This window comes from Ovis canadensis, chromosome 19 (assembly GCF_042477335.2).
Source record: "Ovis canadensis isolate MfBH-ARS-UI-01 breed Bighorn chromosome 19, ARS-UI_OviCan_v2, whole genome shotgun sequence".
NCBI classification, from domain to species: domain Eukaryota; kingdom Metazoa; phylum Chordata; class Mammalia; order Artiodactyla; family Bovidae; genus Ovis; species Ovis canadensis.
In genome coordinates this window covers 41,183,853-41,211,848 of record NC_091263.1, presented here as the reverse complement: position 1 = coordinate 41,211,848, position 27,996 = coordinate 41,183,853, and positions in this window count along the sequence as shown.

The window sequence follows — 27,996 nt, the reverse complement described above, 5'->3', positions numbered from 1 at the left end:
ATAAACAAGATGAAAGACTCTTCAGAATGGGAGAAAATATTTGCAAGTGAAGCAAATGACAAAGGACTCATCTCCAAAATATATAAGCAGTTCATACAGTTCAATATCAGAAAAACAAACAACCCAATCGAAAAAAAAGGGGGGAGGGGGCAGAAGACCTAAACAGACCATTCTCCAAAGAAGACATACAGATGACCAATAAACACATGGAAGGATGGTCAACACTGCTCATTATTAGAAAAATGCAAATCAAAACTACAATTAGGTATCACACCAGTCAGAATACTCATCTTGAAAAATCTACAAACAATAAATGCTGCAGAGCATGTGGGAAAAAAGGAATCCTCCAGTACACCTGGTGGGAGTGTAAACTGATGCAGCCATTATGGAAAACAGAATGGAGATTGCTTTAAAAACTAGAAACAAATCTACCATATGCTCCAGCAATCCTACCACTGGACCTATACCCTGAGAAAACCACAATTGTAAAAACCACATGTGTGCATGCTAAGCCGCTTCAGTCGTGTCCTACTCTTTGCAACTCTATGGACTGTAGCCTGACAGCTTCTTTGTCCATGGGATTGTCTGGGCAAGGATATTGGACTGGGTTGTCATTCCCTCCTCCAGGGGATCTTCCTGACCCAGAGACTGAACCCACATCTCTTATGTCTCCTGCATTGGCACATAGGTTCTTTATCAATAGCACAATCTGGGAAGCCCGTAGGTTCTTTACCATTAGCACAATCTGGGAAGCCCCTAAGAGACACATGTACTCCAAAGTTCATAGCAGCAATTTTTACAATAGCCAGGACATGAAAGCAACCTAGATGTATGGATAAAGATGAATGGATAAAGAAGTTGTGGTACATTTATGTGATGAAATATTACTCAGCCATAAAGAGGAATAAAGTTGAGTCAGCTGTAGTGAGGTAGATGAAGTGAGAGCCTCTTAAGCAGAGTGAAGTAAGTCAGGAAAAGAAAAACAAGTGTCATGTATTAACATGTTTAAATGGAATCTAGAAAAATGGTACTGATGAACCTCTTAGAGAAAGGAATTGTGGATACAGCAAGGCAAGGTGATAGTGGGAAGAACTGAGAAAGCAGTATTAATATGTATAAACTATCATGTGTAAAATAGTTACTGGGAAGTTGCTAAATAACAGGGAACCCAGCCTGGTGCTCTATGATGACCTAGAGGGGTGGGATAGGGAGAAGGGACAGAGAAGAAAGAGGGAAAAGAATTTTATGTAGATATATTTTATAAAATGTTTATAATAAACATATTATGTTTTATATTTTATTTCTTTATTCTACTTTATTGACCAGAATCTTTGAAATAGTATTAAATCATATTAGTGATAGAGTTTTCTTTTCTTTACCCTCCCTAAAATAGTAATACCAGAAAGTATTTTATTGGTAAGCATGATGTCAAGTGTGGGCTAAGAGATGTAAACAATTAGTAAAACTTCCTGGTACTAGCTTAAATATTACCTAGGAAAACCAGGCATAATTCAAGGTAAACTGAAAGGTCTTAATCATTGCAGCTCATCTGGTAAAGAATCTGCCTGCGATGCAGGAGACCCCAGTTTAATTCGTTGGTCGGGAAGTTCCTCTGAAGAAGGGATAAGCTACCCACTCCAGTATTCTTGGGCTTCCCTGGTGGTTCCGATGGTAAAAAATCTGCCTACAATGCAGGGGACCTGGGTTTGATCCCTGGGTTGAGAAGATCCCCTGGAGAAGGACATGGCAATCCACTCCAGTGTTCTTGCCTGGAGAATCCCTTGGGACAGAGGAGCCTGGTGGGCTACAGTCCATGGGGTTGCAAAGAGTTGGACACAACTGAGTGACTCAGCACAGCACATCATAAGTATATATATATATGATTGATTTATGTTGTTGTATTGCAGAAACCAAAACAAATTTTTTAAGCAATTTTCCACCAATTAAAAAAATAAAATCAATTAAAAAATGGAAGTTGGAAGATGGGAGAAATTATAAACATTATAAACATTATAATTATAAAATTATAAACTAAGGCCAAATTTTTGCTATATGATTAGATAAGATAGATAGAATATATAAATGGATGGATGACAGATCAATTGATTGGGTTAACTGTGGTAGATTCAGTCATAATAGAGGGACTGGTGAGGTGACTGAGCTAGGAAGCCACACACTGGGGTTCATAATTATGGTCCAATAATTGAGGACTGGATTGAAGCAGGGTTATAAATAACAGAAAGAGACAAGATTTCTAGTAATATCCAGGAACTAAAATTGATCGCTTGTCCTGATTATCTGTGCGGATGGAACATACCTGAAATTTTTTCTCTTTATTTCTTTCTGCTGTCTACCATTTTTTCTCTTTACTATTTATTTCACATTTTAAAGCAAAATAAGTTGAGAACATTATAAAATATCCAAAGTACTCTTGCACCACTGACAACTCTACTCAGATATATATGTATTTTGCACACTTCTGAACTTTTGGACAAAGAATACAAATGCACAGATATTCCAATAAAATCACAAGGCAGTAGCCACTATTTTTATAGATAGTAATGTTCAATATGCCTTTAAATTAATAAATCCACATCTGTGATATTAATATCCCACATCAGAGTTCCTGTCATTAAAAAAACAAGTCAACAATGAGAGAGTTTCACCTAGAGTGTATGTGGTATATTCAATTTTTGTTGAACATAAATCTTGTGGGAAATCAGGTATCTCAGAAAATTTTCCTGTAGATAATGAAAATAAAACTAGTCATTATTTTAAAACACGTCATATATTAATATATTCAAAGAAGGAAACTTCAGTTAAGTTCAGTCATTCAGTCACATCTGACTCTTTGCCACCCTATGCACCGCAGAATGCCAGGCCTCCCTGTCCAACGCCAACTCCCGGAGTTCACTCAAACTCATGTCTATTCTGTCATTGATGCCATCCAACCATCTCATCCTCTGTCATCCCCTTCTCCTCCTGCCCCCAATCCCTCCCAGCATCAGGGTGTTTTTCAATGAGTCAGCTCTCCGCATGAGGTGGCCATAGTATTGGAGCTTCACCTTCAACATCAGTCCCTCCAATGAACACCCAGGACTGATCTCCTTTAAGATGAACTGGTTGGATCTCCTTGCAATCCAAGGGACTCTCAAGAGTCTTCTCCAACACCACAGTTCAAAAGCATCAATTCTTCTGTGCTCAGCTTTCTTTATAGTCCAACTCTCACATCCATACATGACTACTGGAAAAAACCATAGCCTTGACTAGATGGACCTTTGTTGGCAAAGTAATGTCTCTGCTTTTAACTCTGCTGTCTAGGTTAGGTTGGTCATAACTTTCCTTCCAAGAAGCAAGTGCCTTTTAATTCATGGCTGCAGTCACCATCTGCAGGGATTTTAGAGCCCAGAAAAATAAAGTCAGCCACTGTATCCACTGTTTCCCCATCTATTTGCCATGAACTGATGGGACCAGATGTCATGATCTTCGTTTTCTGAATGTTGAGCTTTAAACCAACTGTTTCACTCTCCTCTTTCACTTTCATCAAGAGGCTCTTTAGTTCTTCTTCACTTTCTGCCATAAGGGTGGTATCATCTGCATATCTGAGGTTATTGATATTTCTCTTGGCAACCTTGATTCCAGTTTGTGCTTCATCCAGCCCAGCGTTTCTCATGATGTACTCTGCATATAAGTTAAATAAGCAGGGTGACAATACACAGCCTTGACGAACTCCTTTTCCTATTTGGAACCAGTTTGTTGTTCCATGTCCAGTTCTAACTGTTGCTTCCTGACCTGCATACAGGTTTCTCAAGAGGCAGGTCAGGTGATTTTGTATTCCCATCTCTTTCATAATTTTCCAAAGTTTATTGTGATCCACACAGTCAAAGGCTTTGACATAGTCAATAAAGCAGAAATAGATGTTTTTCTGGAACTCTCTTGCTTTTTCCATGATCCAGCAGATGTTGGCAATTTGATCTCTGGTTCCTCTGCCTTTTCTAAAACCAGCTTGAAAATCTGGAATTTCACGATTCACGTATTGCTGAAGCCTGGCTTGGAGAATTTTGAGCATTACTTTACTAGCCTGTGAGATGAGTGCAATTGTGTGGTAGTCTGAGCATTCTTTGGCATTGCCTTTCTTTGGGATTGGAATGAAAACTGACCTTTTCCAGTCCTTTGGCCACTGCTGAGTTTTCCAAATTTGCTGGCATATTGAGTGCAATGCTTTCACAGCATCATCTTTCAGGATTTGAAACAGCTCCACTGGAATTCCATAACCTCTACTAACTTTGTTCATAGAGATGCTTCCTAAGGCCCACTTGACTTCACGTTCCAGGATGTCCAGCTCTAGGTGAGTGTGAGTGATCACACCTTCATGATTGTCTGGGTCGTGAAGCTCTTTTTTGTACAGTTCTTCTGTGTATCCTTGCCACCTCTTCTTAATATCTTCTGCTTCTGTTAGGTCCATACCATTTCTGTCCTTTATTGAGCCCATCTTTGCATGAAATGTTCCCTTGGTATCTCTGATTTTCTTGAAGAGATCTCTAGTCTTTCCCATTGTATTGTTTTTCTCTATTCTTTGCATTGATCGCTGAAGAAGGCTTTCTTATCTCTCCTTGCTAATCTTTGGAACTCTGCATTCAAATGGATATATCTTTCCTTTTCTCCTTTGCTTTTCACATCTCTTCTTTTCACAGCCATTTGTAAGGTCTCTTCAGACAACAACTTTGCTGTTTTGAATTGCTTTTCCTGGGGATGATCTTGCTCCCTGTCTCCTGTACAATGTCACGAACCTCCATCCATAGTTCATCAGGCACTCTGTCTATCAGATCTAGTCCCTTAAATCTATTTCTCATTTCCACTGTATAGTCATAAGGAATGTGGTTTAGGTCATACCTGAATGGTCTATTTGTTTTCCCTACTTTCTTCAATTTAAGTCTGAATTTGGCAATAAAGAGTTCATGATTTAGCCATCATAGTCAACAAAAGAGTCCAAAATGCAGTTCTTGGATGCACTCTCAAAAATGACAGAGTGATCTCTGTTCGTTTCCAAGGCAAACCATTCAATATCAAGGTAATCCAAGTCTATGCCCAGACCAGTAATGCTGAAGAAGCTGAAGTTGAACTGTTCTATGAAGACCTACAAGACCTGCTAGAACTAACACCCAAAAAAGATGTCCTTTTCATTATAGGGGACTGGAATGCAAAAGTAGGAAGTCAAGAAACACCTGGAGTAACAGGCAAATTTGGCCTTGGAGTACAGAATGAAGCAGGGCAAAGGCTAACAGAGTTCTGCCAAGAGAACGCATAGCAAACACCCTCTTCCAACAATACAGGAGAAGAAAGAAAGGAGTGGGCATAAAGAAACAGCACATATTAACCTATCAAACACTGCCTATGATAATTAGGTAAATTTATGATTGATAAGTGTTTGGAAACATTAAGGGTTAAACTGAGCCCAGTTGGAGCTGGACTATTTATGACATTTAGTAAATAGTTTTACTTTCAGCCCATTTTAAAAATTGTAAATATTCTCTGAAGTATAAAATAGCTATAATTAAGACACATGCTATTTTAAATTTTTCAGAGATACCTAAGCCTGTAATAACTGGGCACTTATCCCAGATACTACAAAGTTAATTTTTATGCACTGAACAGGGAAAAAGTTGAAAAGATCAAAAGAATTTCTGAGACCCTTTTTATTTTTACTTTTCTAGTTATTCAGAGCATCTTTAAGAATGTCTATGAGTACTATGAGGCTTCCCTGGTGGTTCAGATGGTAAATAATCTGCCTAGAATGCAGGAGACCTGTGTTCCATCCCTGGGTCAGAAAGATTCCCTGGAGAAAGGAATGACTACCCACTTCAGTATCCTTGCCTGAAAAATTCCATGGACAGAAGAGCCTGGCAGACTAGAGTCCTTGGGGTCACAGAATCAGACTTGACTGGGTGAGTAACACTCTCACTTTCTTCATGAGTACTACAGAAAGTATATAACATGGAGGCTATATATAGGCACACTATACGTGCTTCCTTTCTTCAGCATTTTAAATGCATCAAAGTCAGTTTTTCCTGTTTCTTTTACTTGTGATATATGTTTCTTTCTTATGACTATCATTATTTCAGATCTATACTTCCGCGACAGAGCATTTTATTTAGATCCAGTGTAATATGGTTCTGATTCTAATTACCAGATCCTGTTTGGCCAGTTCCAAACATTAACTAGGGAGTGACTTAGTATCCTATTAGTAAGGCTATGAAAATAGCTTTTGAAATTTAAAGAAACCGCTGTAACACTTCTGTCTCATAACTCATAAATCTGCTTAATCTGGTGAATATCACTCATCCAGTTATATTTATTGAGCATCTATAATGTGCCATTCCTATACATTTTTCTTATTATTGATATGCAATAGGTGTAGAAATGTTGTGATTTTATCCAAGGTTATATTTGTGGTTATCTTATATTTAAGCCAATACAAAAATAAGCAGCTAATAAATCCAAATGTCACATTGATTTTCATGGGTCTAGCACTGTACCACACACCAAGAGAGATTAAAAACACATATAAACGGCTTCCCTGGTGGGTCAGTGGTAAAGAATCCTCCTCCCAATGCAGGAGTTAAGGGTTCAATCCCAATCCAAGAGGATCCCACATGCTGTGGAGCAACTAAGACCATGTGCCCCAGCTACTGAGCCCATGTTCTGCAGCTAGTGAAACCCACATGCTCCTAGAGCCCTTACTCTGCAATAAGAGAAACCACAGCAATGAGAAGCCCACACATGGCAACTAGAGAGTACCCCCTACTTGCCAAAAATAGAGATAGCCCATGTGCAACAATGAAGACCCAGCACAGCCAAAAATAAATAAATAAATATTATATATATACGTATGTACACACACACATCATGAACTGATTTTTCAAGGACCTTAGGATCTATTTGGGAAAGGTGATCCAATACATGTAGTAAGTAGATTATAATGTCAAATAGTATTAAGTACTATTTAAATGCATCCTGACTACTGAATATCAAGAGATAAGGCAATTAGTGTAAGAAGATTACCTCTAACTTTTGGTTTGTTCTGCATGATGATGGGATTCCTAAATTTTCCTAAAAATGCTGTCTTCTGACACTAGTTGTATAATCTCATGGTAATTAGCTAATACTAATTAAGTAAGGTGCCCTTTGAACTAAGACATGTTGCCACAGTCTCTACCAATCCCTACTGCCTTTCTGACACCAAGGCTGAGCATCAATGGCTTTCATCATCACCACTGTGCTGCTGTTTCTCAGAGCAAAGTGCTTCCTCTACTTGTGTCTCCAGTGAAAGACAAGGTAAAAAAGAAAAAAGAATTTGACAGATCCTTGTGTTTTATTAATAGATTAAAATGAGAGCCAATTTCCAGGGAGAAATTAAGGAATAGTCTTGCATGCTCAATATACAAAAGTATGCTTTTATTTAAATTATGTTGCCCATCTCACTGTCATGTGCCTTGTCCCTAAAGTCATTCGATTTTGTAACTGTTGAGGTAGAAAAATATCCTGAAATCTCAAGTAATTAGAAAAATCTTACGTGTAAGATTGTAAGCCATGCATGACCTTGAGGAATGAGGCAGGCAGTCTATGTGGAGGAATACCAACATAGGAGGAGACTGAGTATGTGAAAAGACTTGGTAGTGAAGCCGCTAGTGTTGTGTGCTGTAGTTAATAGAAAAACTCATGTAGTGTGAACAGGTGATTCCTAATAAATAGTAGCAGCAGTCATGATTGGCTCCTCAGAGAGTATGGATAAAGATTAGAGGGTCTGAATGGTCATCTGGTAGAGTTGGAAACTGGAATTCCAGATACTAATAAATGACTATCGATACTTCAACCGTGAAGTGATCTGATGAGCATGGCCTTTACAGAAGACAGTGGTCGAACAATATTGGAATGAATAAGACAGGGACTGACATGATAATCAGGTAATTTGCATGGTTTGGAGATTATTGGAGTTTAGACATGATATGTTAAAATATGATAGTGGTAGAAAATATGTGCAGAATATGCTATTTACAGAAAGGAGAATGAGGGCTGATGCAGAGAAATGTACCTGGTCAATGCATCAAGTTTGTTTGCAAAAAAAGATAGAAATCAAGCAAAGAAAATAGATAATCATAGAGAAGAGAGGAAGAAAGTAAGGTCAGGTATGTCACAGAAGGCAATAGAGGAGTGAATTTTAAGCAAGGAAGATATGGTCAGTAGTGTGAACGTATTTTAGACAGGCCAAGGGTGAACATAAAATTCAATATATCCTTGTGCATTTGAAGTCACATCCGTGGTCAGTTCCTCTTAGAGTGTAAATAACAAGTAGTGTACTGGTCAGGCTTTCTCAGAAGTGCAATAATCCTTTCAAGTTATTGAGCTAACTCTTCATTGTGTTAGTTATGAATAAGAAGAAGCCTATTAACCCCAAAGGTTAATCTGCTTTAAGAGTTCTTTCCCAGCTGCATGATATAAAGTATATGCTAATGAAAGAAAGGTCCTTCTGAACAGCATAGGAAATGCAAGGCAAATTAGGTAGTGAGAGTACACTGTGGGTTGGAATCACCAGGAGAAGGTCACTTGACCATATGAGGTTGAAAAAAGATTTTGGAAGATGGGTGGGAAATGAAAAAGCTGTGAAAGGGCAAGGATAGTGCCTTATCAGTTGTGTTTGACTTTAATTAGGGTGAGAGAGGACAAAATGGAAGTTCAAAAACATAGTTATGTTTATTACTTTTTTTTCTGGTATTCTTTCCTGGTATTGATGATATTTGGTTTTATATATCAAAGTTGAAAGGGTTTTTCTTTTCTTTATTTGACTTTACTAATCATGAAATTTTATCTCATATCAGCATGCCTAAAATCTTTCCCTGGATTTTTCAGCAAAAGGAAAAACAACTTTATAACCTAATAACCATCTTAATGCTTTCCAGTGCAATGGCCACTAGTCACATATGTCTAATAAAATTAAAATTAATTAAAACTAAATAATGTATAAAACTCACTTCCACAGTAGTACTAGCCAACATTTCAAGTCCTTATTAGTTGTATGTAGCTAGTGATTACTGAATTGGACATTGCCAAATGATATTGGAATTAAATGAACATTATGTCATCATAGATGATACCACCCTTATGGCAGAAAGTGAAGAAGAACTAAAGAGCCTCTTGATTAAAGTGAAAGAGAAGAGTGAAAAAGTTGACTTAAAACTCACCATTCAGAAAACCAAGATCATGGCATCTGGTCCCATCACTTCATGGCAAATAGATGGGGAAATAATGGAAACAGTGAGAGACTTTATTTTGGGGGGCTCCAAAATCACTGCAGATGGTGACTGCAGCCATGAAACTAAAAGATGCTTGCTCCTTGGAAGAAAAGCTATGACCAACCTAGACAGCATATTAAACAGCAGAGACATTATTTTACCAACAAAAGTCCATCTAGTCAAAGCTATGGTTTTTCCAGTAGTCATGTATGGATGTGAGAGTTGGACTGTGAAGAAGGCTGAGCACTGAAGAATTGATGCTTTTGAACTGTGGTGTTGGAGAAGACTCTTGAGAGTCCCTTGGACTGCAAGGAGATCCAACCAGTTCATCCTAAAGGAGATCGGTCCTGGGTGTTCATTGGAAGGACTGATGCTAAAGCTGGGCCACCTGATGCAAAGAACCAACTCATTGAAAAAGACCCTGATGCTGGGAAAGATTGAGGGCAGGAGGAGAAGGGGATGACAGAGGATGGGATGGTGGGATGGTATCACCGACTCAATGGGCATGAGTTTGAGTAAGCTCCGTCAGTTGGTGATGGACAGGGAAGCCTGGCATGCTGCAGTCCATGGGGTCACAAAGAATCGGACACGACTGAGCAACTGAACTGAACTGGACTTCGATCATCAGGGAATGTTCTACTGGATAGCACAACTGATAACATAAATTAGTAGCTACCCTGTGGTTGAAGACGACTGATTTTGCTAAAAGAATGGAGACGAAGGAATAATTTTTGTGCTGTGACTCTAGATGGTCTATTTAATTATCAGTTCAGTTCAGTTCAGTCACTTAGTCGTGTCAGACTCTTTGCGACCCCATGAATCGCAGCACACCAGGCCTCCCTGTCCATCACCAACTCCTGGAGTTCACTCATTCTCACGTCCATCGAGTCAGTGATGCCATCCAGCCATCTCATCCTCTGTTGTCCCCTTCTCCTCCTGCTCCCAATCCTTCCCAGCATCAGGGTCTTTTCCAGTGAGTCAACTCTTCACATGAGGTGGCCAAAGTACTGGAGTTTCAGCTTCAGCATCATTCCTTCCAAAGAGATCCCAGGGTTGATCTCCTTCAGAATGGACTGGCTGGATCTCCTTGCAGTCCAAGGGACTCTCAAGAGTCTTCTCCAACACCACAGTTCAAAAGCATCAATTCTTCGGCACTCAGCTTTCTTCACAGTCCAACTCTCACATCCATACCTGACCACAGGAAAAACCATAGCCTTGTCTAGATGGACCTTTGTTGGCAAAGTGATGTCTCTGCTTTTCAATATGCTATCTAGGTTGGTCATAACTTTTCTTCCAAGGAGTAAGCATCTTTTAATTTCATGGCTGCAGACACCATCTGCAGTGATTTTGGAGCCCCTAAATATAACGTCTGACACTGTTTCCACTGTTTCCCCATCTATTTCCCATGAAGTGAAGGATATATATATATATATGTATATATATATATATATATATAATAGTCACTATGGAAGGAGAGAGCAAGGCACATTCAAAAGACTGAAAGAGAGCACATGCCTGTTCTCTTCTTTGATTTTATATTTAATCTTAGGAAAGTTGACTTCAGCAGTACAAATAAAGTTTAAACTGGGCTTCCTATAAGTTTAGTAAGAAGTATTTGATTTTTAAGTCAACACTGGAATACTGTATACTAGGACTTTATATTTTCCTAAAACAACATTGGGTACTGAAGTTCCAGCAGTAGCTGATAGTTGAAGATAAGTGTTGTTGATCTAGAAATAATTCAAAGAAATAGACAATTCTTAGTGATATTGTTGATCCATAAACTACTTGAAGAAAAAGACACTTTTTAGCAATTAAATTAATCACTTTCTACAGTAAGACTTTTTCTCATTGTGTTCACCTCTTAACCATATTGACCTAGATCAGTCTTCCTACAGAAGATAATCCAGTTTCAAGTCCTGTTAAATTACTACCATCATCAATGAGGAAATAACCCACGTGGAACACACCCTGGAATGGAAAAACACATTTATACTAATAATACAAAAGCTGTACTGTGAAATTAGGGTATAATGCTAGAATTACTGCAGTTAACCTATCCTCTGTAGTGGAAAGTCACGAAGACATAGTGTACGACAAACCCATCAGCCCAGTGTTTCCATGGTTGCTCAGGCAAATAAAATGCAGCTCTAGGTAAAAGAGTAAAGGTGACATTGGGACTTGTTCAAAGTCAAAGCAAAATTGTGTTGCACCAATTGCTCACAAAACAGCCTTTTAAAGAACAGAGTGGTTTTCAGTTGTTCAGTCATTGGGATTAAATTAACACAACACATCCCCTTTGTGATGTGCAATGTATCCTTTGTGGTGGTAGAAATACACAGAGGTGGCATGATAAATTTTAAGACTGCTTTGAAAATCAAGGAATACAATGAAACTTTTTCCATGATGTTATTAAGGTGACTTGATAATCTAGTTTAGAAACTCTGATTGTCAGAATTATAATTCACTCAAGGAATTTCAGTCTCTGTTGGCATCTTATCCTAACCAGTTTTCCCTTCCACTTCAGGATTCCCCCTTAAATAGTTTCATTGAGTAGTTGTGCTGTATTTGAAAATTTTATTCCCACCATCAATGACATTACTCTTTGGACCATTAGTAAATGAATTGGCAAATGAGTATGCTATATATATATGTCATCTATTAATGTTAGTATCCAGGCAATGAGCAAAATATATATTTTGTTTGAATATAAACACGATATTTAATTTAATGACCTAAATATTATATTATATTTTAGGGTGCTGTTTTCCCTCTCACTTTCCTTTTCAGTTCATTCTCTGATTCTCTCATCCTTCCTCCTTCCCTTTATCTGCCATACTTTACGGGAAAATCATGCCAACAACTTAGTATATAAATTACAATTTAAATGTATGTGTTTGTCTGTATTTGAGTATATTTGTATGTGTATTTGTGTGTTCAGATATTGGTGGTTTTATAAATGGCATTATAGTGAAGCTGAAACTCCAATACTTTGGCCAGCTGATGCGAAGAGCTGACTCATTTGAAAAGACCTTGATGCTGGGAAAGACTGAAGGTGGGAGGAGAAGGGGATGACAGAGGATGAGATGGTTGGATGGCATCACCAACTCAATGGACATGCTGCTGCTGTTAAGTTGCTTCAGTCATGTCCCATTCTGTGTGACCCCATAGATGGCAGCCCACCAGGCTCTGCCATCCCTGGGATTCTCCAGGCAAGAGCACTGGAGTGGGTTGCCATTGCCTTCTCCAATGCATGAAAGTGAAAAGTGAAAGTGAAGTCGCTCAGTCGTGTCCGACTCTTAGCGACCCCATGGGCTGCAGCCTACCAGGCTCCTCTGTCCGTGGGATTTTCCAGGCAATGGACATGAGTTTGGGTAAACTCTGGGAGTTGGTGATGGACAGGCAGGCCTGGCATGCTGCAGTCCACGGGGTCGCAAAGAGTCGGACACAACTGAGCAACTGAACTGACCTGAACTGATAGTATACACAATTTTTCATGTTCTTTCTTATAACTTCCCTTCTGTTGATACTATGGAATAAAAGAAAAAAAATTCCAACCCTTGTTTTACTGTCACATGTATTTATTGACCACATGTCAATAAATTTATTGTCACATGACAATTTATTTTCACATGTATTTATTGACCATGAAGAGGTGGATAATTTGGTTCATTTGTACAAATATGATAGATTATTCTTAGAAACACATTTTTATGGTAGATAATCTTACAGACTGTTTTGGGTACAACATGAAAAAGCACTTGGTAAGGTTTTGTAAAGAGATAACTTTTTCATACAGAAGCTAATTATAAAATAGAGCAGACTATTCAGGGGCCAGAAATTACCTGTTTCTGTATGATATCAAACCAGGATTTTAATGAGTCATAGTCACATTCATAAACCATGAGCAGATAAAGCCTGAGAAAGAGAAGTGTTGTGTCATGGACCCAACAGAAGTTGGGTCCCCAAGAGAGTAAACTAGAAAAAAATCTCGTCCCTCCACAGTAGATTATTGAGACGTATGTCTCTCTTGGTAGTAGCTTTTTAGATAATTCCTAAAGAAAAGTCAGAAAGCATGTAAATTTCAGGAAATATATATTATTTTTGTAAGCTTAAGCAAAAATTTAGCTTCAAGCAGTTATGGATTGAAAGTCATGAACACTTGAGAGAAGCGAGCACAACTTTTTTTTAAAAAAAGGAACACTAGCCAAAACAATCCTCAAACAATTTTTATAGCTAGAGTTACAGCATGTATGAATTTAAAAATAAATAGGCAATGAATAACAATGAGATGAACCACTTTGAAAGTCAGCAGAAACAATGGATCGATCCCATAGAATGTGTCAATAATAGACCGTTCAATATAGAACATAAAATGAGTGAGTTTAATCATTTTAAAGGCATGAAAGATAATATGTGAGAAGAAGCAAATGCTACATTATGAAAATTGCCCAGAGATGTTTGAAAAAAAAAAAGACATATTTGAAAACTGAAATAATTAAAACACAAAACTCAATGGGTATGTTAAACATCAGATTAAACAATGATGAAGAAAGAATTGATAAACCAGAAGATAGATCTGAATTACTCAAGGTAGATTTTAAAGTCAAAAAGATAAGATATAAAAAAAGATTGAGATCTAGTGGACAAAATAACAGGTTTAACAATGAGTCTGTTGGAGTTCCTGAAGGAGACAGTAGAGACAAAGCAATATTAAAGAAGAAATTGTTGAGAATATCAAGATGAGTTGAGAGACATCAATTCTTAAGATCCCAGAGTTCCAAAATATCAGATAAATAAAAATAAATCCATCCTAGACAAATAAAAGGGGCTCCCCTAGCAGTTCATATGGTAAAGTATCTGCCTGCAATGCAGGAGACCTCAGTTCAATTCCTGGGTCAGGAAGATCTGCTGGAGAAGGGATAGGCTACCTACTCCAGTATTCTTGGGCTTCCCTTGTGGCTCAGCTGGTAAAGAATCTGTCTGCAATGCGGGAGACCTGAGTTTGATCCCTGGGTTGGGTAGATCCCCTGGAGGAGGGAAAGGCTACCCACTCCAATATTCTGGCCTGGAGAAGTCCATGGACTACAGTCCATGGAGTCACAAAGAGTCAGACACGACTGAGTGACTCTCCCTTTCAGACAAATAAAAGTGAAATGCAGAATACCAAAAAACAAAACAACCCCCAAACTAAAACAGAGTTTAAAGAATCTGATAAAAGAGACAGATGACTTTTAAAAAAAAGCTGCAAAGAAGTAAAAAGAAATTTTTTAAGAGAAAAAATGAAAGTGAGATGATCTTGATATTAATTTCAATTTGTTACATACTGTCTATATATTTTAGAAGTTTTAGCTTTGTAGAAAAACTGATAAGATAAACACTCCTTTGTCTTCTCCCCATCTACATCTCCCCATCTTCTCCCAATATTAACATACTGCATTACAGTGGTATATTTTTCACAATTAATGGACCAATATTAATAAATTATTATTAAGTAAAGTTCATAGTTTACAGTGAGGCTCTGTCTTTGTGTTGTACAGTTCTAGCCCAAAGTAGATTCCACATACATATTTGATTAACTCACAGCCTTTTGGTGTGTACTTTTCAACAAGTGTTGGAATTTCCTGTTACTGAATTCATAGATCCACTTCTTCTCATTGACTTTCTGACAGACTTTGCACTTCTAAAAATGTATGGACATTTCTTTTAAAAACACACAGCATCATTAACATTTCCAACAAAGTAATAACTATGTTGGGACATCTAAAAAATTACTCAAAAATGATTAGCTGTGATGACAGAATAGAAGAAAAACAAATTTATGTTGAGTAATACTTGTTACCTATGTGTCTATGATTTCCTGTCAATTTTCTATTTCAGAAGAAACAATTGTTTCTTTCCCTTTGGGAAATATAAACTTCGTTTCCCAAATGGATATCATTGTGTGTTTTATAAAGGCAGGGGTAGGAAGGGAAGAGAGAGAAGATGTCACTGGGCATGAGGTAATGCCAAGTAAGATGATGAAAGGTTTTTTTAAAATAAGGGTTGAATGTGTTATTGTTGTATGTAATGTATTGTCGTTGTATGGATCTTTTAGTAATTGAAATTATGTCAACGAGTAATAGGATACAATTTTCTCTAATATCATATTTTATGTTTCATATTTTACCATTTACATGCTTGAAGGTCATAGACATGGTAAAGAATATTAAATGGAAATTAAAACTATTTTTCTGCAGATCATTTAGGTTAATGAAAATGCTGCTTGGATTAGTTTTGGAGGCACTGATCAATTGAAATTCGAAGCACTTTTACACTCTGATTTACAGTACATTCTTTTTACAACCATTATTGCTCATGGTTATTTACTTTCCTGGTGATAATGTTCATGGTTGAAAGATGTTTGATTATAATTCAAACTCCTCTTCTTTCACGTTTGTATACCAATCAGACTGCTTTATTAGTATCAGGGTTTAGGTAAAGCTGGCACTTTTTTGTTTATTTTTAAACTTTCATTTAAAAGTTTTTAGGTAAATGAATTTAAAAATTTATACCCATAATTAAAATCTGATAAATATGTTTACAATACTTTCAATTTATTTTTAACATATATGTAAATCATTTTTACCATATTACCCTAAAATTGGAACAAACTTTTTAAAAAGGCAATTTTTTTTTTCTGCATTACCATCATAAATTTAGGCATCAGTCTCAAACTCTTCACAAACTGTCTTTGCATGATAAGTTAATTACTTTCATCCATGGTTAAGCTCTCAGTGCCTGTTTCAAATACATTTTAAAAGTAACTCAGATTGTTTTCTGATACGCTCTGGACTTAGGGTTGTCCTTTAATTTTGTAATCCAGTGTCTTTCGGTGAAGTTCCCTTCCTAATTAGAAAACAAATCATCATATAAAATATCATCTTTCCTCTTGTCAGTGAAATCCTCAGTTACAGTGATTGCTTTGTGGCTGCTGCAGTTTACTCACTCTTCTACCAACATTTCCACGGTCCTAGAGGAGAGCAGAGGAATAAGTTTGCCACGTGTTTTCAGTCCCAAAGGATTGTTCCTTCCATAGAAGTCATGTCATTTTATGATTCTGTCATAGCATTACTAACTGATTACTAATTGATTGTTGTACATTCTTTTGCCAACCAGCTCTCTCAAAATTAAGTCTTGGTTGGGTTCAGCTGAGCTATGCAATATCTCATTTCTCAAAATTTAAATGCTAATCTTATAAAAGTTCTGAAAAAGGATACTAACACTTAATTTAAATCCAGAATCTCTAAATACTCAGTTAATGATATCCCTTAGAAGGCACAATGTACACTAAATGCAAGAAATTTTGTGATGTATTTTCACTCAGTTATAAAAGTGATCCATCCTGGCATTAAGATATGTGAATAAAACAACAACAGTGAGTCCAGATTTTCTAAAAAGCACCAGGGATAAAGTTCCTCTTAAAATAAATCACATGGACATTTGAGTACTTAAATAAATTCTTATTTCTGGTCAGTAGGGTAGTAAAAATGTGCTTAGTAAAAATGTGCTTCGGTCATGTCCTAAGATCCAGTATCAAGCAAAACACATTTAGAAAAGGCAACTTGTCACAAAATATAAATAAAGGGCAACAACCTTTCACTCATGTAAAAACTGATGCAGTCACCTCTTGAGCAAACATTTGGACAAAAGAGAGGTTTGTTCTATCTGTGGAAATCGACCTAATGCCTGAGCTAGCAAAAAAGTCGCCAAGGAATTGAACACAGCCTTTGGCTGACATATCAAGCATTAAAAAAAAAAAAAAAAAAAAGAAGAAACAGCTTAATCAACCTTAGCTGAACCCTTCTCAAGACACTAAAATATTTCATGTATTAACTTTGCCCTCCTTGAACACTTTGAGGATATTTCCTCAACTGTGTCCATGGCAGAGGCTATGTGCGAAATGCCTGCACTGAGAGAGTTGATGTACACACTGAGAATTCAAAAGTATCCAAATCTTTAGGGCTTTCTGCCATGTTGATTCTGTGCCTTCTCTCTACATCCTTTCATTTTGCACATTTCTTGGATTAAATACAGCTTACGCGGGTCATCTTTTATGTGCTTTTTAACGTATGTTCTGTCACTTCAGTTGTGTCTGACTCTTTGCAACCACATGGACCACAACCTGCCAGGCTCTTCTGTCCGTGGAATTTTCCTGGCAAGAATACTGTAGTGGGTTGTATTGCCCTGCTCCAGGGGATCCTCCTGACCCAGAGATTGAGCTCATGTCTCTTCCATCTGCTGGATTGGCAGGTGGGTTCTTTACCACTAGTGCCACCTGGGAAGCCCCCAAATGCATATACCTGTTGTTTTTAGCTCTATATATTCAATTCTACCACTATCTATATCTATGCATCCTGTTGGTGCTTTTTGTCTTGAGAAGACTGACCAGTACACTGAGCTTAGAGAAGAATCCTTTCCCTTGCTTTTCCCAGCTTCTAAAGCTTCATTACTTGCATTCCTTGGCTCACAGCCCCTTCCTCCATGTTTCTCTGCTTCAAGGTGCAGCAGCATCTTGCTTCAGTTGTAACATTGCCTTCCTCCATAGTCAAAACTTCCACCTTCTTAGAAATTAGAGTCTGTTGGTTAATCCAAGATTATCTCCCCATTTATAAATCCTTAATTAATTACATCTTTTATAAGGTGACATTTACAGGTTCCATGGCTTTGGACCTAAATATTGTTGGGAGCCATTATTCAGCTTAACACATTCTATCAATGCAATGATTTTTTAAAGATTATATTGATTACTGGTGATATAAATCCAGGGGAAGTTTACTTGATCAAAAAAGGGAAATTGATTATAACAATACAGAAAAACCACAAGAGGCCAAAGCCCTGGAACAGAACTGGAAATAACTAAATTCAGAAAAGTGAACATATCTGAACTCTTAATTTCCCCCCATTGTTTGCACACATCAACATCATTTTAAAAAATAACTTCCTCCTTCTCTCTTGCCTCTCCTTCCCCTCCTTCTCTATCTTCCTCTTCTTCCTTCTGTGTCTCCTCCTCCTCTTTCCTTCTCCTCTCTCTCTCTCTCTCCCACCCGCCCCCCTCCATCTCTTCTCCGTTTCCCTCTCCTCCTCCTCATATACTGTCTTTCTCTCTTTCTGTGTCCCAGAGGGTACCAAATTTACTGAGGTTGACGCCATGGAAGAGGGCTTTGCTCTTGACAAACTGATATACAAGTCCCTAAATCCCAAATTCAAAAGCTAGGAAAGAAGCTCCTGGTTAGATCAATTCATGTTCTGTCTTGAATCAATCAACTCTGGCATCAGAAAAAAATCTCATTTAAAATATTGGTTCCTCTTCGGTAATTTAAATAGGCAAGGGAAAAATAAATGGGCGGTAACTGGAAAAGTGACAAGACCATTGCTATGAAGACAATTCTATAGGTATCCTCTGCAACTTTATTCTTTAAAAAAAAAAAAAAAAAAAGAGTTTTCTGAGGATACATGGTAGGAATAACACAACATTTTGCAATTGATAATAGAATTTCACATAAAATTATTCCTTAAATATCTATAAAATAAGTAAGCATTATTATCATTTTAAATAAATGAGGATATTAAAATTCAGAAATGTTATGTTCATAGCTTGTAAAAGTTGGCTATTACAGAGCTTCTAGCTTTAAGATTACTACTCCTTTCATTATATATCTGCATTAAATAACATTAGACTGTGCACTAGGAGGCCTGGACTTACATTTTTGTCTCTGCTGTAACTAAATGTGAATGTGAAAAAATTATTTAAACCCCTCTACTTTAATTTACTTGCCTCTAAATTGGGCATAAAACTTGCTTACCTGTGGGGTCTGGTTTTGAATTTCAAGTTAAATAGTTTAGGTAAGTCCCTATATAGTTGGTATTAAAGAAGAAGTAAATAAATGGCAGAAAATCTCTCTCTGATTCTTTGATAGAGCTTCTCTTATTTGAACTGCCCTACCTTGAAAAGAATTACAGTAGAGTTTGTTATGAACTTAGGCTAGTATTCATAAAGAATTGGAAGCAGATTAAAAGTTTCAGTTTGAGTATCAGGGATTTTGATCTGTGTATTTAGTGCTGCTACTTATTAGCAGAAGAGAGCATTTTCCAGGAACAGGTTTCCTGAGGGGGAGAGGGAGGTGGTATGGGAATGTCCCAAAGGGCTTCACACTCTGGATGGAAATCCAGAACAAGCTGTTTGATTAGATGGGCAAATACTTATACTGTCTCTTGAGTTAAATTTGTTCAATGCAGTTTTTCTGCCAGGAGGGAAAGGTGGCCTCTCCATGTAATAGAAACACTGGCAGCAATGATCTGAAAGCAAAATGGTAAACAGGGAATAAGAAGATGAGAACCAGTGTCTTAGGCATTATTATAATAAGATGATGTAGATAATGTTCTGTTAACAGTTCCAAATTGCATGATTCTTCATTAAATGGAAATTTTAAAATGCATGGGAATGTTTCTCCACAAAACAACGTAGATCATTGTTAGGCACATTGCTTAGTGCTAAAGTTTCCCTTTGCTTGCCTTGTAGCTATGTGCATATTGGATAGATAAACTCAGAAGTTTAAGAATAACCTTGGATGTGGGACTAGTTACTGTACTTTAGGTTGGATAAGCTTGGTGGAAACATTGTATAAAATTAATAAAGATTAAAATTACTAGAAGTCATAGAAGTTTATCATCTAGGTTTCACAGAGGAGCACAGCTACCAGTAGCTTTTTAAAAGATTTTTAATTTTGTTACATGTTTCCTTTCAATTCTCGTTAATACATTTGAATAACATTTTTTCTTTCAAGAGCAATTATAATTGTTGTTTAATTAAACATGCCAGTTTTGTTTTCTTGTCTGGTGGCATTGAGCCAGTTCAAATCATATACATTCCTTCTACAGAGAGAAGTAAAGAATAATTATTGAAGTAAAGTTTAAGTTTTTTTCTAATAGACTCACAGACATGGAAAACACACATAAACATTTACCAAATGGGAAAGGAATGGGAGGGATAAATTTGGCATTTGGCATTAACATATGCACACTATATGTATACAATAGATAAAATTAAGGACCTCCTAGCTTCCCAGGTCAGAGAAGGCAATGGCACCCCACTCCAGTACTCTTGCCTGGAGGATCCCATGGACGGAGGAGCCTGGTAGGCTGCAGTCTATGGGGTTGCTACTAGTCAGACATGCCTGAACAACTTCACTTTCACTTTTCACTTTTCACTTTCATGCATTGGAGAAGGACATGGCAACCATTCTCCAGGGTTCTTGCCTGGAGAATCCCAGGGATGGGGGAGCCTGGTGGGCTGCCGTCCATGGGGTCGCACAGAGTCGGACATGACTGAAGCAACTTAGCAGCAGCAGCAGCAGCAGCTTCCCAGGTGGCACAGTGGTAAAGAACCCACCTGCAAATGCTGGAGACTCAAGAGACACAGGTTCAATCCCAGGGTCAAGAAGATCCCCTAGAGTATGAAATGGCAACCCACTCTAGGATTCTTGCCTGGGAAATTCCATGGACAGAGGAGTCAATGGGGTCTCAAAAAGTCAGACACAACTGAGCGACTGAGCACAGCACAAGGACCTACTGTACAGCACAGGAAACAGCATCCAGCAATTGTAATAATTGTAATAATAATGGAATATGTATACATGTATAAATGAATCACTTTGCTGTATAGCTGAAATATTGCAAATCAAGTATACTTCCATAAAAAAATTTCAAAAATGCAATAGCAAGAAAGCTCTAATGTTATTGGTTAAGTCTTTAAATGAAAGCAAGGAGGATGAATCCAGTCAAAATTACGTTAAAAAAAATTAGTAGTAATTGTTTACCTTTTTAAGTTGGAAATTGAAAAACCAAGGAACTGAATATATTCTAAACTCATAATATGTTTAAAAACTTGACATTATTTAAATCTGGTAGAAAAAATATAAAGTAAATAAACATTGATAAATCTTTTTCTTTCCACAGAAGTTGAGAAAATACTTTAATGAACCTGATTCACTCAGCTTCAACAATTATTAGTACATGACCAATCTGTTTCATATGTACTCCCACATGCTCCTCTCACTTCATTACTTTAGTCTGGTTTTTTTTTTTTTGCTTTTGTATTTTTTTAAATATAAATTTATTTAATTAGAGGCTAATTACTTTACAATATTATATTGATTTTGCCATACATTGATATGAATCTGCCACGAGTGTACATATGTTCCCCATCGTGAACCCCCCTCCCACCTCCCTCCCCATCCCATCCCTCTGGGTCATCCCAGTGCACCAGCCCTGAGCATCCTGTATCATGCATCGAACCTGGACTGGCAATCTGTTTCACATATGATAATATACATGTTTCCATGCTATTCTCTCAAGTCATAACACCCTCACCTTCTCCCACAGAGTCCAAAAGACTGTTCTATACATCTGTGTCTCTTTTGCTGTCTCGCATACAGGGTTATCATTACCATCTTTCTAAATTCCATATATATGTGTTAGTATACTGTATTGGTGTTTTTCTTTCTGGCTTACTTCACTCTGTATAATAGGCTCCATTTTCATCCGCCTCATTAGAATGGATTCAAATGTATTCTTTTTAATGGCTGAGTGATATTCCATTGTGTATATGTATCACGGCTTTCTTATCCATTCATCTGCTGATATATATCTAGGTTGCTTCCATGTCCTGGCTATTATAAACAGTGCTGCGATGAAAATGGGGTACATGTGTCTCTTTCAATTCTGGTTTCCTTGGTGTGTGTGGCCAGCAGTGGGATTGCTGGGTCGTATGGCAGTTCTATTTCCAGTTTTTTAAGGAATCTCCAGACTGTTCTCCATAGTGGCTGTACTAGTTTGCATTCCCACCAACAGTGTAAGAGGGTCCCCTTTTCTCCACACCCTCTCCAGCATTTATTGCTTGTAGACTTTTGGATCGCTGCCATTCTGACTGGTGTGAAATGGTATCTCATTGTGGTTTTGATTTGCATTTCTCTGATAATGAGTGATGTTGAGCATCTTTTCATGTGTTTATTAGCCATCTGTATGTCTTCTTTGGAGAAATGTCTGTTTAGTTCTTTGGCCCATTTTTTGATTGGGTCGTTTATTTTTCTGGAATTGAGCTGCATAAGTTGCTTGTATATTTTTGAGATTAATTCTTTGTCAGTTGATAAATCTTAACTGTTAATTGAGTGCTTAAAGATAAAATATTTACATAACTTTCTTCAGTTTTCAGTTTTCCTTCAAATGTTGTGTTCTCTTATAGACAGTAAATCTTTGTAAACAAAATAAATGTTTAATGTGTTAATGCTAGTTAATATGTGATTGGATAGTCCATCTCCTCTACTACTAATTGAAATAACATGTACTTTGACTTATCCTCTCAGTTATTTATAAGTTGTTTAAATAGTATATTCTAAGCAGTTTGTGAATGTAACAAATTTTAAAAGACCTATATTTCACCTTGATTAAGATGCAAGCAGTGTTTTCTCAGACTTTTTTTTCTTTTTGACTCTAACAATTGCTGTGGCAACAGGCTGCACTCAGTTACACCAACACCACTACTCCTGTCTGTGCTTGGAATCTCTCTTGCTTTCTGCCCTAGGAGTCTCCTGTTGCTTCTTACTAAGATGTCTGTAGAAAATCTCTCAGCCATTTTGAAGTATTCAGAATCAAGCAGTGCAAGGTCATTAGTGGTCCTTGTGTCTGCTCTTGACCAATGAGGGATGGAAGACTCCATTCTCGTTTGTCCTTTAGGTGAAGAATTCTGATGTGCATTTTGCATCCCTCCTCTGGGGTCCCCAGTGCCAATGTACCCCGGTTGTCCACAGTAGCTCCAGTCCGCATTCTCTGTTGGCCTTCACACTTCCCAAGCATCACTCTTTCCATCTCCCACTCCTGTTCATTTAGGGTCACTTCCCCATACAAGTACCCTTTCCCAACCCTGCCTTTGATTCTGCTTTGAAAGATATGGTGGTGGAACTTAGATTAACACAGAGCCGCACAGCTCAGATGAATAATTTTCACCTTCTCCTAAATACTTTAAATATGAGGACTTCACTTTCATAAATTTAGTAGATAATTTATAGTTAGTAAGTCTGGAGGATGGCTAGAATCCTCATGGTGAAATAACCTGCTGTGGTAATTGTCTATATAGCAATTAATCTGCCTTGTGTGCATGTGTGTGTGTGTGTGTGTGTGTGTGTGTGTGTGAATATTGTCTTTATGCAAAGTAAACAGTAAAACTAGTATTAAATCAAATTTGTGTAAAAGAACATTTTTTTCATGGAACTTATTGAACTTATTGTTATTGAAAACTCACTATCTGATGTGCACTGTGCTAAGCACAAACATTAAAGATATAAAAGGTATTGCCCCGGCCTTCAGTAATTTTGTAATTTACTGAGAAAGACAAGAGAATAAACCAGGGACTCTACTACAGTTTGATAGGTCTTGTTGTTATGGTAGAGGGGTGCTATGGATTCACAAAGAAAATGCACAGGTGAGCATCAGAGAGGGCTTGTAAGAGAAAGGGTTATTTTGGTAGAGTTATGAAAGACAATGAGAACACTGAGAGCAAGTAGTTATTCAGTCTAAGCTATGTATTGGTTGCTACTAGTGGTTTACATTATTGAATTACCGTACAGAAGAACTGTACGAAAAAGAGCTTCATTACCCAGATAATCATGATGGTGAGATTACTCACCTAGAGCCAGACATCCTGGAATGTGAAGTCAAGTGGGCCTTAGAAAGCATCACTACAAACAAAGCTACTGGAGGTGATGGAATTCCAGTTGAGCTATTTCAAATCCTGAAAGATGATGCTGTGAAAGTGCTGCACTCAATATGCCAGCAAATTGGGAAAACTCAGCAGTGGCCACAGGACTGGAAAAGGTCAGTTTTCATTCCAATCCCAAAGAAAAGCAATGCCAAAGAATGTTCAAACTACCGCACAATTACACTCATCTCACATGCTCAAAATTCTCCAAGCCAGGCTTCAGCAGTACATGAACTTCCAGATGTTCAAGCTGGTTTTAGAAAAGGCAGAGGAACCAGAGATCAAATTGCCAACATCTGCTTGATCATGGAAAAGGCAAGAGAGTTCCAGAAAATCACCTATTCCTGCTTTATTGACTATGCCAAAGCCTTTGACTGTGTGGACCACAATAAACCATGGAAAAGTCATTACTTTGCCAACAAAGGTCCATCTAGTCAAGGCTATGTTTTTTTCAGTGGTCATGTATGGATGTGAGAGTTGCACTGTGAAGAAATCTCAGCACTGAAGAATTGATGCTTTTGAACTTGATGTTGGAGAAGACTCTTGAGAGTCCCTTGGACTGCAAGAAAATCCAACCAGTCCAACCTAAAGGAGGTCAGTCCTGGGTGTTCATTGGAGGGATTGATGCTGAAGCTGAAACTCCAGTACTTTGGCCACCTCATGCAAAGAGTTGACTCATTGGAAAAGACCCTGATGCTGGGAGGGACTGGGGGCAGGAGGAGAAGGGGATGACAGAGGATGAGATGGCTGGATGGCATCACTGACTCGATGGACATGAGTTTGAGTGAACTTCAGGAGTTGGTGATGGACAGGAAGGCCTGGAGTGCTGTGATTCATGGAGTCAGACACGACTGAGCGACTGAACTGAACTGAACAATCTTATATAATGAGATATGCTAACATTCCCATTTAGCAGGTATAGAAAGTGAGACTTTAAAAAGTTCAAAGACTTCCATGAACATTAGCAAGAAGAAAAAGAAGAATGGAGTGACAGAGTTTTTAGGAGAATGTATAAAGACACAAAACTTTGAGAAAACCTGCCACTTAGGAACTGACTCAGACTCCTATGTTCAGAATACAGGATGCTACTAGAAGATTAGGGTAGAGAAGTCAAGGGCCAAGTCATAAAGGGTCATGTCTATGGTACTAAGTAGCCTGAAAGCTGTTAAAAGGGCATGGAAACCCTCTGAAAGTTACTGTGCAGGGAACTGACCTGCTCAGATCTGTTTTAAGGAGGAAAAAATCACCCTGGAATGAATTATAAAGGTAGAAGACTTGACTCCATGAGACACAGTTATTATTATTATTATTTTTTTTTTTTGTGGCATGCTAGTCTGTTTTCTCTCAGCCACTTCTATACACTTTGTGATGCTATGGATGGGATACTAAATTTTATTCTTCTCCTTTTACAGCTGATGCTCTGTTGGTTTGCCAGTGGAGAAAGGGAGACTGAAGGCAGGGGGCGGTTGAAAGGGGCCTGTTACTTCTGCCTTGTTCTTTTTCATTCTGTTATATAAGCAGTGAACCCTTGCTCTGGCAGAAGCAGCTGCTCACTGTCTGTAGTTTTTGTCACTGCTTTCAGAGGTAAGCTTGTTCTGATGAAAACTGAAATTAAGTCAGATTTAGTGAGGAAAACTCAACAGTGGCCATTGGACTGGAAAGGTCAGTTTTCATTCCAATCCCAAAGAAAGGCAATGCCAAAGAATGCTCAAACTACAGCACAATTACACTCATCTCATATGCTAGCAAAGTAATGCTCAAAATTCTCCAAGCCAGGCTTCAACAGTATGTGAACCATGAAATTCTAGATGTTCAAGCTAGATTTAGAAAAGGCAGAGGAACCAGAGATCAAATGACCAACATTTTTTGGATCATGGAAAGAGCAAGAAAGTTCCAGAAAAATATCTACTTCTGCTTTATTGACTATGTCAAAGCCTTTGACTGCGTGGATCCCAACAAACTGTGGAAAATTCTGAAAGAGATGGGAATACCAGACCACTTGAACTGCCTCTTCAGAAACCTGTATGCAGGTCAGGAAGCAACAGTTAGAACTGGACATGGAACAACAGACTGGTTCCAAATGGGAAAAGAAGTTCATCAAGGCTGTATATTGTCACCCTGTTTATTTAACTTATATGCAGAGTACATCATGAGAAATGCTGGACTGGATGAATCACAAGCTGGAATCAAGATTGCCGGGAGAAATATCAGTAACCTCAGATATGCAGATGACACCACCCTTATGGCAGAAAGTGAAGAAGAACTAAAGAGCCTCTTGATGAAAGTGAAAGAGGAGAGTGAAAAAGATGGCTTAAAGCTCAACATTCAGAAAACGAAGATCATGGCATTTGGTCACATCAGTTCATGGCAAATAGATGGGGAAACAATGGAAACAGTGATAGACTTTATTTTCTTGGTCTCCAAAATCACTGGAGATGGTGACTGCAGCCATGAAATTAAAAGATGCTTGCTTCTAGGAAAAAAAGCTATGACCAACCTAGACAGCATATTCAAAAGCAGAGACATTACTTTGCCAACAAAGTTCCATCTAGTTAAATCCTTGGTGTTTCTAGTAGTCATGTATGGATGTGAGAGTTGGACTAAAAAGAAAACTGAGCACTGAAGGATTGGTGCTTTTGAACTTTGGTGTTGGAGAAGACTCTCAAGAGTCCCTTGGACAGCAAGGAGATCCAACTAGTCCATCCTAAAGGAAATCAATCCTGAATATTCATTGGGAAGACTGATGCTAAAGCTGAAACTCCAAAACTTTGACCACCTGATGCAAAGAACTAACTCATTTTAAAAGACCCTGATGCTGGGAATGATTGAAGATGGGAGGAGAAAGAGATGACAGAGGATGAGATGGTTGGATGGCATCACTGGCTCAATGGACATGAGTTTGAGTAAGCTCCAGGAATTGGTGATGGACAGGAAAGGCTGGCATACTGCGGAAAGCCTGGCATACTGCGTGGGGTTGCAAAGAGCTGGACATAACTGAGTGACTGAATTGAACTGAACTGAACTAGTGAGGCTGCTCCATATCAATTTTTTATGAAGAAATTAAATAAATGTCTTTCCCTTATAGAATAGTAAGAAAGCAGCTTATATTTGTAGAAATCTGATAGACAGTGATGCAAACTGAAGGAAGTTTTTGATGTTTCAGTGATTAACTATGTATGTAAGACACTTAACATGTTCATTCACTCATAGATTTATTTCATTCTTTAAAACTATGACAACTTGGAATGTATCTATGAATATACGTTATGTGGATACAGCCATTAATAGACAAGAATAGTTTCTTCTTTTGTTCAGCTATTCTTTTAACGTGGGGAGAGAGAAAGTAAAACCAGTGAGCAGATTTATAAATAAGATATTCTCATATGGAGAGTAATGTTATGAAAATAATGAAAAAGAGCAGTAAGGTAAAATGTTAATGGTCAGGAAAGTGTTTGGCTGCAGGATACCAAAAAAGACATCTGAACCATGACAATGTTTATAGTTTACTTTACAAGAAGTTGAAAGGTAATTGGTCCCAGGAATGGGCTGGTTGCTCAGTAATGTCATAAAATTCAGGCCATGCTCACTTCCAGCTTCCTCAGTATTTTTGTGTATTGACCCATGATTCTCATGCTTGTCCACTTATGATTACAAGATTCCTATGCCTACAAGCAACAGCTTCTCATGTCAGGGAGTGAAGCAGAGAGTAAAAAGCAGGGGCAAAAATCTAGGTGCTGATTCATGTTGTTGTACAGCAGAAACTAACACAATATTATAATGCAAAATATAATAATTAAAAACATTTTAAAGTGCCAAAAATTATAAATGAATACTTGTTTAATATTGGGAATAATTGTGTCTTTCAGGGAGGCCTGGCGTGCTGCGATTCATGGGGTCGCAAAGAGTCGGACA